The sequence below is a fragment of the Gossypium arboreum genome, chromosome 11 (assembly GCF_025698485.1).
Source record: "Gossypium arboreum isolate Shixiya-1 chromosome 11, ASM2569848v2, whole genome shotgun sequence".
NCBI lineage: Eukaryota > Viridiplantae > Streptophyta > Magnoliopsida > Malvales > Malvaceae > Gossypium > Gossypium arboreum.
In genome coordinates, this window is record NC_069080.1 from 8162109 (window position 1) to 8173725 (window position 11617).

The window sequence follows — 11617 nt, forward strand, 5'->3', positions numbered from 1 at the left end:
TCCGATCTCCATAGCTCCGTCTGGATAGCTCTATAGAATTAAAGAGTTAAAGACACAATTGCAAGAGCTTGTTGTGGGGTTTTGTTCGACCGAGTCATTCACCTTGGGGTGCTCCGGTTACATTTGTGAAAAAGAAAGATGGGTCTTTGAGATTGTGTATCGACTACCGTGACTTAATAAAGTAACCATAAAGAATAAGTATCCGTTACCGGATTGATGATTTATTTGATCGGTGAAAGGTGCTACTATGTTTTCAAAGATTGATCTTGATCGGTTATTATCGATTCACGGGTAAAGGAGTCGGATGTGCCAAAACAGCCTTTAGAACCAGTGCGGGCATTATGAGTTTCTAGTTATGCCGTTTGGGCTAACTAATGCACTGCGGTGTTCATGGATTTGATGAACCGGATATTTAGACCATACTTAGACAAATTTGTAGTAGTATTCATTGATGATATTTTGGTTTATTCTCGGGATGAAGAAGAACATGCAGAACATTTGAGAATTGTGTTGCAAATTCTACGAGAGAAGCAGTTGTATGCTAAATTCAGTAAATGTGAATTTTGGCCGAGAAGTGAGTTTTCTTGGACACATTGTATCTGCCAAGGCATCGGGTAGATCAAGTAAAATCTCACTATTGTCAATTGAGTCCACCAGAAGAATGTATCTGAAGTTAGAAGTTTCTTGGGTTTAGCTGGTTATTATCGGAGATTTGTACAGGATTCTCTATGATAGCTTCTCCAATGACTCGATTATTGCAGAAAGATGTAAAGTTCGAGTGGACTGATGAATGTCAACAAAGTTTCAACCGATTGAAAGACCTATTAACGAAAGCACCTGTATTAGTGCAGCCTGAACCGGGTAAGGAATTTGTTATTTACAGTGATGCCTCATTAAATGGTTTATGTAACGCCCCCACACCCGAGACCATCGCCGGAGTCGAGTATGAGGTGTTACTAAGCTTAGTTTAACATTTTTAGAACTTTGAATTATTTGTTTCTACATTCACAGCTTTTAAGCTACTTGCATCACAGTCACAAGAAAAATCATATCTCGAGTTACAAAACTCAAAATTAAGATCCGTAAATTTTCCCTGAATCTAGACTCATAAAACTATCTACTAATTTTTTTCTAGAATTTTTGGTTGGGCCAATTAGTACAGTTTATTAGTTAAAGTTACCCCTGTTTCAAGACTCGACTCGTCTGACCTCTGTTTACTACGAACCATATTTCTCTCTGTACAAAATTCATATGACTATGAGGTTTGTTTATACTAAAACTAGACTCAATAAGGATTCTGAGGATATAAAATACACCACCTAATTATATCTTTACAATTTATGGTGAATTTCTAAAGTAGGAACAGGGGATTCAGAAACTGCTATGACTCTGTTTCACTAAAATTAAAATATCTTCTAACATATACTTCCTTTACTTGTTTCATTTGTTTCATGTGAAACTAGACATAATAAGCTTCAATTTGATATGTATTTCACTACCAAATTCAATCTCTATGATTTTTAGTAAATTTTCAAACTCGCGTTAGTATTGCTGCAGTATTCTGTTTATGGTAAATTTCATCCTTTTTATGAGTTTTTATGCACTAAGTATCTTAATAGTTTTCCTTAACATCAAACATAATCTAAACTAACCATTTTCATAATTTATCATTATCAAGCATTTCCTCAACCATTTCACAACCATACCATAAGATCATTTACACGAAATGGGTATATTGCTATACATGCCATACTTAAATTTACAAGCCATTTACCAAAAATCTTACGGATAGTGTGGTGAGCCTTGACCTATCCCGACTCTGGTGGCTTGTCCAAAACTACAATGAGTAAGAAGGAGGAGTAAGCATAAATGCTTAGTAAGTTCATATGCAAATAATAAGTAACATAACAAGCAGTTATACCGGTCAACATTAGCATACATCACTAAAACACATATCACATTTTAATCATTCTTCATCATCTTATTACCTTATCGTGGTTGTATCAATACTCAACCCGAGGGTTAAATACATACCTGTCCAAAATATCCATTTCATATCACTTACCAATCGTCTCTTTACATCTCGAAATTTTCCTCCATTTGAGTAGAACTTTACCCGTTGAACACATCGGAATATAATTGGATACATGGATAACTTGCACATAAGTGCCACATATTCAATCAAGCAATCATGTAACCCGCCCATAAGCGAACTCGGACTCAACTCAACGAGCTCGGGCGTTCGCATCCATAAGTGAACTCGGACTCAACTCAACGAGTTCGGATGCCTAGTTACATCTCACGAACTCGGACTCAACTCAACGAGTTCGGACATTCGCATCCATAAGTGAACTCGGACTCAACTCAGCGAGTTCGGATGCTCAACCATCCTAGTGACATGTCACTTGTATCCTAATCTATTCCTAAGGTTCAAACGGGCTTTTCCTCGAACACTTATCCTTGCCGTCTTCCGTAGAATGCGAAATCAATACTCGGTAACAATTATATTTAACAAGTAGTTCACATAATTTACATATTATTTGAAATTAACCACAAAGCATACATTTCATAATAAAATTCAGCATAACACATAATTAATATCAATAACTTAAAAATAACAATTATGCTACATTATTTACACATGAACTTACCTTGGTACCAAAATACAAAGATTTTGCAATTTAGTCCACAATCTTTTCTTTTCCTCGATTGAGGTCGATTCACGTCTTTCTTGATCTAAAATAACACATTTAGCTTATTTAATACTCACATTATCGAATTAATCCTTAACCCAAATTTTGGCAAAATTACAATTTTACCCTGAACTTTTGCATATTTACATTTTGCCCCTAGGCTCTGGATTAAACTTTATTCCTTATTCTTATGTTTTAAAACATGCTGATCACTTTTCTCTTCTATGGCAACATCAAATTCTCACTCTAACATGTACTTGTGACTATTAGGTATTTTCTGGATTAAGCCCTTTACTCGTTTTTGCTTAAAATCGAGTAGTACAAGTTGTCTAACATAATTTAAAACTTCATATTCTATCATAAAACATTAAAATACACAAATTTCACCTATGGGTATTTTTCCAAATATAAACCCTAGGTTAAATTATTGCTAACATAAGCTTTATCGAGTTCTGAGATCTCAAAAACGTAAAAATCATTAAAAGCAGGGCTTGGAATCACTTACTATGGAGCTTGGAAGCTTGAAACAAACCCTAGCTATGGAGAACCCTTGAAATTTCGGCCTAATGAAGAAGATGGACAAAATTGGCTTTTAATTTTGTTTTAATTCATTTTAATAACTAAATGACCAAAATACCCTTACTACTAAACTTTCCAAAAATTCCTTCCATGTCCTAATTTTGTCCATGAAATTAAAATTGGTAAAATTGCTATTTAAGACCTCCTCATTAATATTCCAAAACAATTTCATACTAAAAACTTCTAGAATGCAAGTTTTGCAACTTATTCGATTTAGTCCCTACTTTCAATTTAAGCACTTTAGGCATAGAATTTCATCATGAAATTTTCACACAATCATGCAATCATATCATAAACATCAAAATCATTGTAAAATAATTATTTCTATCTCGGATTTGTGGTCACGAAACCACTATTCCGATTAAGCCCTAATTTAGGATATTACAACTCTCCCCCCCTTTTAAAGATTTTCGTCCTCGAAAATCTTACCGGTAAACAGGTGTGGGTATTGGTTTCTCATAGTTTCTTCAGTTTCCCATGTTGTCTCTTCTACCCCATGCTTTTGCCACAACACTTTCACAAGTGCAACACTTTTATTTCTTAGTTGTTTGACTTCTCGAGCTAAAACCTTAATCGGTTCTTCTTCATAAGTCATATCAGGTCGCAGTTCAATTTCTGTCGGTGAAATTATATGTGAAGGATCTGAACGATACCGACGTAACATAGATACGTGAAACACATCATGAATCTTTTCTAATTGGGTGGTAAAGCTAGCCGATATGCTCTGGTCTAACTTTTTCAATTATTTCATACGGTCCAATAAAAGCGGACTTAACTTGCCCTTTCGTCCAAATCTAAGGACTTTCTTCCATGGAGACACTTTCAAAAATACCTTATCACCAACTTGAAACTCAATGTCCTTTCGCTTTAGGTGCGCATAAGATTTACATCTATCTGAAGCGACTTTCAAACAATCTCGAATTATCTTCACTTTTCTTGATTTCTTTTATTAAATCAACTCCATAAATCTGATTTTCCTTGAGTTCAGTCCAATACAAAGGCGTTCGACACTTGCGACCATACAATGCTTCATAAGGTGCCATTTTCAAGCTCGTCGATAGCTATTGTTGTAAGCAAATTCTACCAACGGCAAATATCTTTCCCAACTTCCTTGAAATTCCAATACACAACATCGAGCATGTCTTCAAGAATCGAATTACTCTCTCGATTGTCCATCGGTTTGTGGATGAAAAGCGATCTTGAAATTTAACCGTACCTAACGCGTCTTGCAACTTTTGCCAAAACCGCGAGGTAAACCTTGGATCTCTATGAAATAATCGATAATGGTATTCCGTGTAATCTAACAATTTCTTTAATATACTGATTCAGCCAACTTGTTAAGAGAATAATTAAATGCGTCTTTGGGATAAAATGAGCCGACTTAGTTAATCATCAACTATTACCCGGATGGCATCTTTCTTTCCGAGTCAATGGCAATCTGAAACAAAATCCATAGTAATCGATCCCATTTCCATTTAGGAACCATAATAGGTGGAGTAATCACGAAGGTACTTGGTGTTCGACTTTCACTGTTGACAAATTAAGCATTTGGACACAAACTCGATATATCTCTTTTCATTCCATTCCACCAATACATTTTCTTCAAGTCATTATACATTTTCGTACTACCGGATGAATCGAGAAATAACCACTATGTGCTTCTGTAGGATCTTTTGAATCAATTCCTCATTCTTGGTACACAAATCCGATCTTTAAACATTAGGCACCCATCGAACCAATTAAAATCGATCCGTGTCGACTTCACCTTTATTTTCTTTTGGCTAGCAAATCTTGATCATTTTCCGAGTTTGAAATCTCTTGTAAAAACATTGGTTTTGCTCTTAACTCTGCTAGAATCGAACCATCATTTGACACTTTCAACCGAGTGTTCATAACTCTCAAAGCAAACAACAACTTTACGCTCAAAGCATCAGCAACCACATTCGCTTTTCCGGATGATAATCAATAACAAGCTCGTAATCTTTCAACAACTCCAACCATCTTCGTTGTCTCAAATTCAAGTCTTTTGTGACATCAAGTACTTAAGACTTTTGTGGTCGGTATATACCGACATTTTCACCATACAAATAATGTCGCCAAATTTTCAAAGCAAACACCACCGCAACCAATTCCAAATCGTGAGTAGGATAATTCCTCTCATGAGGTTTTAAGCGCCTCGAAGCATATGCCACCACTTTTCCTTCTTGCATGAGCACACACCCCAAACCATTTAGAAGCATCACTATACACCACAAATTCTTTACGATTAATTTGTACTAACACTTGGTGCCTCTGTTAATAACTTTTCAATTCTTCAAAACTCTGTTGACATTCTTCCGTCCATTCAAATTTAACATCCTTTGGAGTAATCTAGTTATAGGAGCAGCAATTATAGAAAATCCATTTACAAACCGCCGATAATACCCACTAGCCCCAAGAAGCTTCTAACTTGATTCGTTTTTGGTGGTTTCAATCAACAATGGCTGAAATTTTACTAGGATCAACCCGTATACCATCACCGAAACAATATGACCCAAAAATCCAACTTCCGGAGCCAAAATTCACTTTTACTAAACTTAGCATACAAATTGCTTATCTCTCAAAGTTTGCAAAACTATCCTCAAATGCTCAAGCATGTTACATCTCATCTTTTGAATAAATTAAAATATCATCTATAAACACCACAACAAATTTGTCCAAGTATGGCGAAATATGCGATTCATTAAATCCATAAACACAAAGAGGAGCATTTGTCAATCCGAATGGCATAACTAAAATTCATAATGACCATACCTTGTTCTAAAAGCGGTTTTAGGTACATCCGACTCCTTTACCCGCAGATTGGTAATACCGGATCTCAAGTCAATCTTTGAAAACCATGTCGCTCCTTTTAGTGATCAAACAAATCATCAATTCTAGACAGCGGATACTTGTTTTGATTGTCACCTTGTTTAACTGCCGATAATCAACACATAATCTCATAGAACCATCCTTCTTTTCACAAATAACACGGAGCACCCCAAGGTGAAAAACTTCGGTCTCACAAAGCCTTTATCAGTCAACTCTTGCAAGCTGTGACTTTAATTCTTTCAACTCTGTTGGTGCCATTCTATATGGAGCAATCGAGATCGGAGCTGTTCGGTATCAAATCAATACCAAATTCTACTTCCACGACGGAGGCAAACCGGCAATTCTTCCGGAAATCGTCGCAAATTCACACACACTGGCAACTGATTCAACTTTCTTTTCAACTTCTTTTGTATTAATTACATACGCCAAATAAGCTTCATAACCCTTTCTCGGATATCTTTGAGCCGACATTGAAGAAATCACACTAGGCAATGCCTCGATTTATCCGATTCAACCCGCAGAGTTTCACCATTTCCACACTTTAATTCTATAACCTTTTCTTTGCAATTTACTATAGCATCATGCAATGTCAACCAATCCATACCCAAAATAACATCAAATTCATCAAGCGGCAACAACATCAAGTCGGTAGGAAAGTAATGATCCCGAATCATTAAAGGACATTTCTTACATACTTTATCAACGATCACACATTTGCCTAACGGATTCGACACTCTAATCATAAATTCGTATTCTCAACGGTATATTCATACTAGACACCAATTTCATGCACACATATGAATGAGTAGAACCGGGATCAATCAAAGCAATAACATTAACATTATAGAGAGAAAATGTACGGTAATCACATCGGTGAGGAAGCATCTTCACGCGCTTTAATAGCATAAGTTCTAGCGGAGCCCTTCCTTGAGTCTAACAGGTGCATCCACGCTACATTCTTCTTGCTTGTTTCACTTCCAACTTTTCTCGGATACCTTCCCTCGAGTCTGCACCACTAGCTTTTACATTCGAAAATTTTCTTTCTCGGCTCTCTGGGTCTCTAATAAAATGATCAGGAGAACCACATCGAAAACATTCATTTGCTCTGCACGGACCAAAATGATTTCTACCACACCGGCACTCGGGTTTAACAAATCTCGTATTTCCCACACTAGCCATGAAGTAGTCCGAGATTTAGGACCTACATTTCGCTTCTTAAAATTTCCATATGATTGCCCAATTGAAACTTGGGAGCGAGGATTCATATTTCTTGACTTTCCGGTTTCTTTGTGAGGGTGCATTACTCATTGGTCTTTTCTTCCAATTTCGTGTTTGATTCTACCTTTTCTTTTCCTTGATGAATTCTTCACCTTGCAAGCTCGATCGACAAGTACCACCATTTCTTTTAGTTCAAGGATCCCAACAAATACCTTAATGTCTTCGTTAAGCCCGTCTTCAAATCGTCGGCACATCTTGGCTTCAGAGGAACATATTCCACGGCATACTTACTTAATCGAACAAACTCTCTTTCATATTCGAGATGTCATATTACCTTGCTTCACTCAAGAAACTCTTTACATTTCGATCAATAAATATTTCACTAATATATTTCTTCGAAACTCTTCTTGAAAGAATTCCCGAGTTACCCTCTCTTTCGGTACCACAAATCAAAGTCTTCCACCAATTATAGGCTGAATCTCTCAACAAAGATGTAGCACATTTCAAACATTCTTGGTGTACAAGATAATTCATCAAATACCGGATAGAATTTTCAAGCGAACTCGCTTTTCTGCATCATCATCAATATTTGCTCTAAATTCTTCACCCCTTGTTTACGAATTCTATCAACGGGGTTCTGTGAAATTTTATCATATCCACTCCTTGAGGCATTGGAGGCATAGGTTGAGGAATTGGGGAGGTGGGGAGGTCGTACATTTGGGTTCGTCTGAGCGAACTCGGTGTACCATGCACTCATCATTTGGAGAAAGGCTTCCGATCCCTTTCCCTCCTCCCCGACCAACAATGAGGGGTGGGTTTTCGATCGGCGCTGCTCCATCAGCCGAGCTAGCGCATTACTCTGTCGTCATCTGCCACACTGGATCGGGATCCATTTACTATATAAAAAAAATTTCATTTAAAAAGGTCAGAAGTCGTCACACTATCACAATTCATACATATGGCATGTATAGCAAAATCCGTACATACAACACGTAGTCCGAGAACCGACTAAACCTGCTCTGATACCACTAAATGTAACGCCCCCACACCCGAGACCGTCGCCGGAGTCGAGTATGAGGTGTTACTAAGCTTAGTTTAACATTTTTAGAACTTTGAATTATTTGTTTCTACATTCACAGCTTTTAAGCTACTTGCGTCACAGTCACAAGAAAAATCATATCTCGAGTTACAAAACTCAAAATTAAGATCCGTAAATTTTCCTGAATCTAGACTCATAAAACTATCTACTAATTTTTTCTAGAATTTTGGTTGGGCCAATTAGTACAGTTTATTAGTTAAAGTTACCCTGTTTCAAGACTCGACTCGTCTGACCTCTGTTTACTACGAACCACATTTCTCTCTGTACAAAATTCATATGACTATGAGGTTTGTTTATACTAAAACTAGACTCAATAAGGATTCTGAGGATATAAAATACACCACCTAATTATATCTTTACAATTTATGGTGAATTTCTAAAGTAGGAACAGGGATTCAGAAACTGCTATGACTCTGTTTCACTAAAATTAAAATATCTTCTAACATATACTTCCTTTACTTGTTTCATTTGTTTCATGTGAAACTAGACATAATAAGCTTCAATTTGATATGTATTTCACCACCAAATTCAATCTCTATGATTTTTAGTAAATTTTCAAACTCGCGTTAGTATTGCTGCGGTATTCTGTTTATGGTAAATTTCATCCTTTTATGAGTTTTTATGCACTAAGTATCTTAATAGTTTTCCTTAACATCAAACATAATCTAAACTAACCATTTTCATAATTTATCATTATCAAGCATTTCCTCAACCATTTCACAACCATACCATAAGATCATTTACACAAAATGGGTATATTGCTATACATGCCATACTTAAATTTACAAGCCATTTACCAAAAATCTTACGGATAGTGTGGTGAGCCTTCGACCTATCCCGACTCTCGAAATGGCTTGTCCAAAACTACAATGAGTAAGAAGGAGGAGTAAGCATAAATGCTTAGTAAGTTCATATGCAAATAATAAGTAACATAACAAGCAGTTATACCGGTCAACATTAGCATACATCACTAAAACACATATCACATTTTTAATCATTCTTCATCATCTTATTACCTTATCGTGGTTGTATCAATACTCAACCCGAGGGTTAAATACATACCTGTCCAAAATATCCATTTCATATCACTTACCAATACGTCTCTTTACATCTCGAAATTTTCCTCCATTTGAGTAGAACTTTACCGTTGAACACATCGGAATATAATTGGATACATGGATAACTTGCACATAAGTGCCACATATTCAATCAAGCAATCATGTAACCCGCCCATAAGCGAACTCGGACTCAACTCAACGAGCTCGGGCGTTCGCATCCATAAGTGAACTCGGACTCAACTCAACGAGTTCGGATGCCTAGTTACATCTCACGAACTCGGACTCAACTCAACGAGTTCGGACATTCGCATCCATAAGTGAACTCGGACTCAACTCAACGAGTTCGGATGCTCAACCATCCTAGTGACATGTCACTTGTATCCTAATCTATTCCTAAGGTTCAAGCGGGCTTTTCCTCGAACACTTATCCTTGCCGTCTTCGTAGAATGCGAAATCAATACTGGTAACAATTATATTTAACAAGTAGTTCACATAATTTACATATTATTTGAAATTAACCACAAAGCATACATTTCATAATAAAATTCAGCATAACACATAATTAATATCAATAACTTAAAAATAACAATTATGCTACATTATTTACACATGAACTTACCTTGGTACCAAAATACAAAGATTTTGCAATTTAGTCCACAATCTTTTCTTTTCCTCGATTGAGGTCGATTCCACGTCTTTCTTGATCTAAAATAACACATTTAGCTTATTTAATACTCACATTATCGAATTAATCCTTAACTCAAATTTTGGCAAAATTACAATTTTACCCTGAACTTTTGCATATTTACATTTTTGCCCCTAGGCTCGGGATTAAACTTTATTCCTTATTCTTATGTTTTAAAACATGCTGATCACTTTTCTCTTCTATGGCAACATCAAATTCTCACTCTAACATGTACTTGTGACTATTAGGTATTTTTACCGATTAAGCCCTTTTACTCGTTTTTGCTTAAAATCGAGTAGTACAAGTTGTCTAACATAATTTAAAACTTCATATTCTATCATAAAACATTAAAATACACAAATTTCACCTATGGGTATTTTTCCAAATATAAACCCTAGGTTAAATTATTGCTAACATAAGCTTTATCGAGTTAAGAGATCTCAAAAACGTAAAAATCATTAAAAGCGGGCTTGGAATCACTTACTATGGAGCTTGGAAGCTTGAAACAAACCCTAGCTATGGAGAACCCTTGAAATTTCGGCCTAATGAAGAAGATGGACAAAATTGGCTTTTAATTTTGTTTTAATTCATTTTAATAACTAAATGACCAAAATACCCTTACTACTAAACTTTCCAAAAATTCCTTCCATGTCCTAATTTTGTCCATGAAATTAAAATTGGTAAAATTGCTATTTAAGACCTCCTCATTAATATTCCAAAACAATTTCATACTAAAAACTTCTAGAATGCAAGTTTTGCAACTTATTCGATTTAGTCCCTACTTTCAATTTAAGCACTTTAGGCATAGAATTTCATCATGAAATTTTCACACAATCATGCAATCATATCATAAACATCAAAATCATTGTAAAATAATTATTTCTATCTCGGATTTGTGGTCACGAAACCACTATTCCGATTAAGCCCTAATTTAGGATATTAAAACGGTTGTGTTTTGATGCAAGAAGGTAAAGTAATAGCCTATGCTTCAAGACAACTTAAACCACATGAAAGAAATTACCCAGTACATGATCTTGAATTAGCTGCTATTGTATTTGCGCTGAAGATATGGCGGCATTACTTGTACGGTGAGAAATGTCATATTTATACTGATCATAAAAGCTTGAAATATTTGATGACACAGAAAGATTTGAATTTGAGACAGCGCAGGTGGCTTGAACTAATAAAGGACTATGATTTGATTATTGATTACCATCCGGGTAAGGCTAATGTTGTAGCTGATGCTTTGAGCCGAAAATCTCTGTTTGCTTTACGAGCTATGAATACCCGGTTATCATTGGTGATGATGGTTCAATCTAGGTGAATTGAGAGCTAAACCGACATTTTTACAACAAATATGTGAAGCTCAGAAGAATGATGAGAAGTTACAGGTTAAACGGGCACAGTGTGAGTCAGGTAATGATTCTGAATTTCA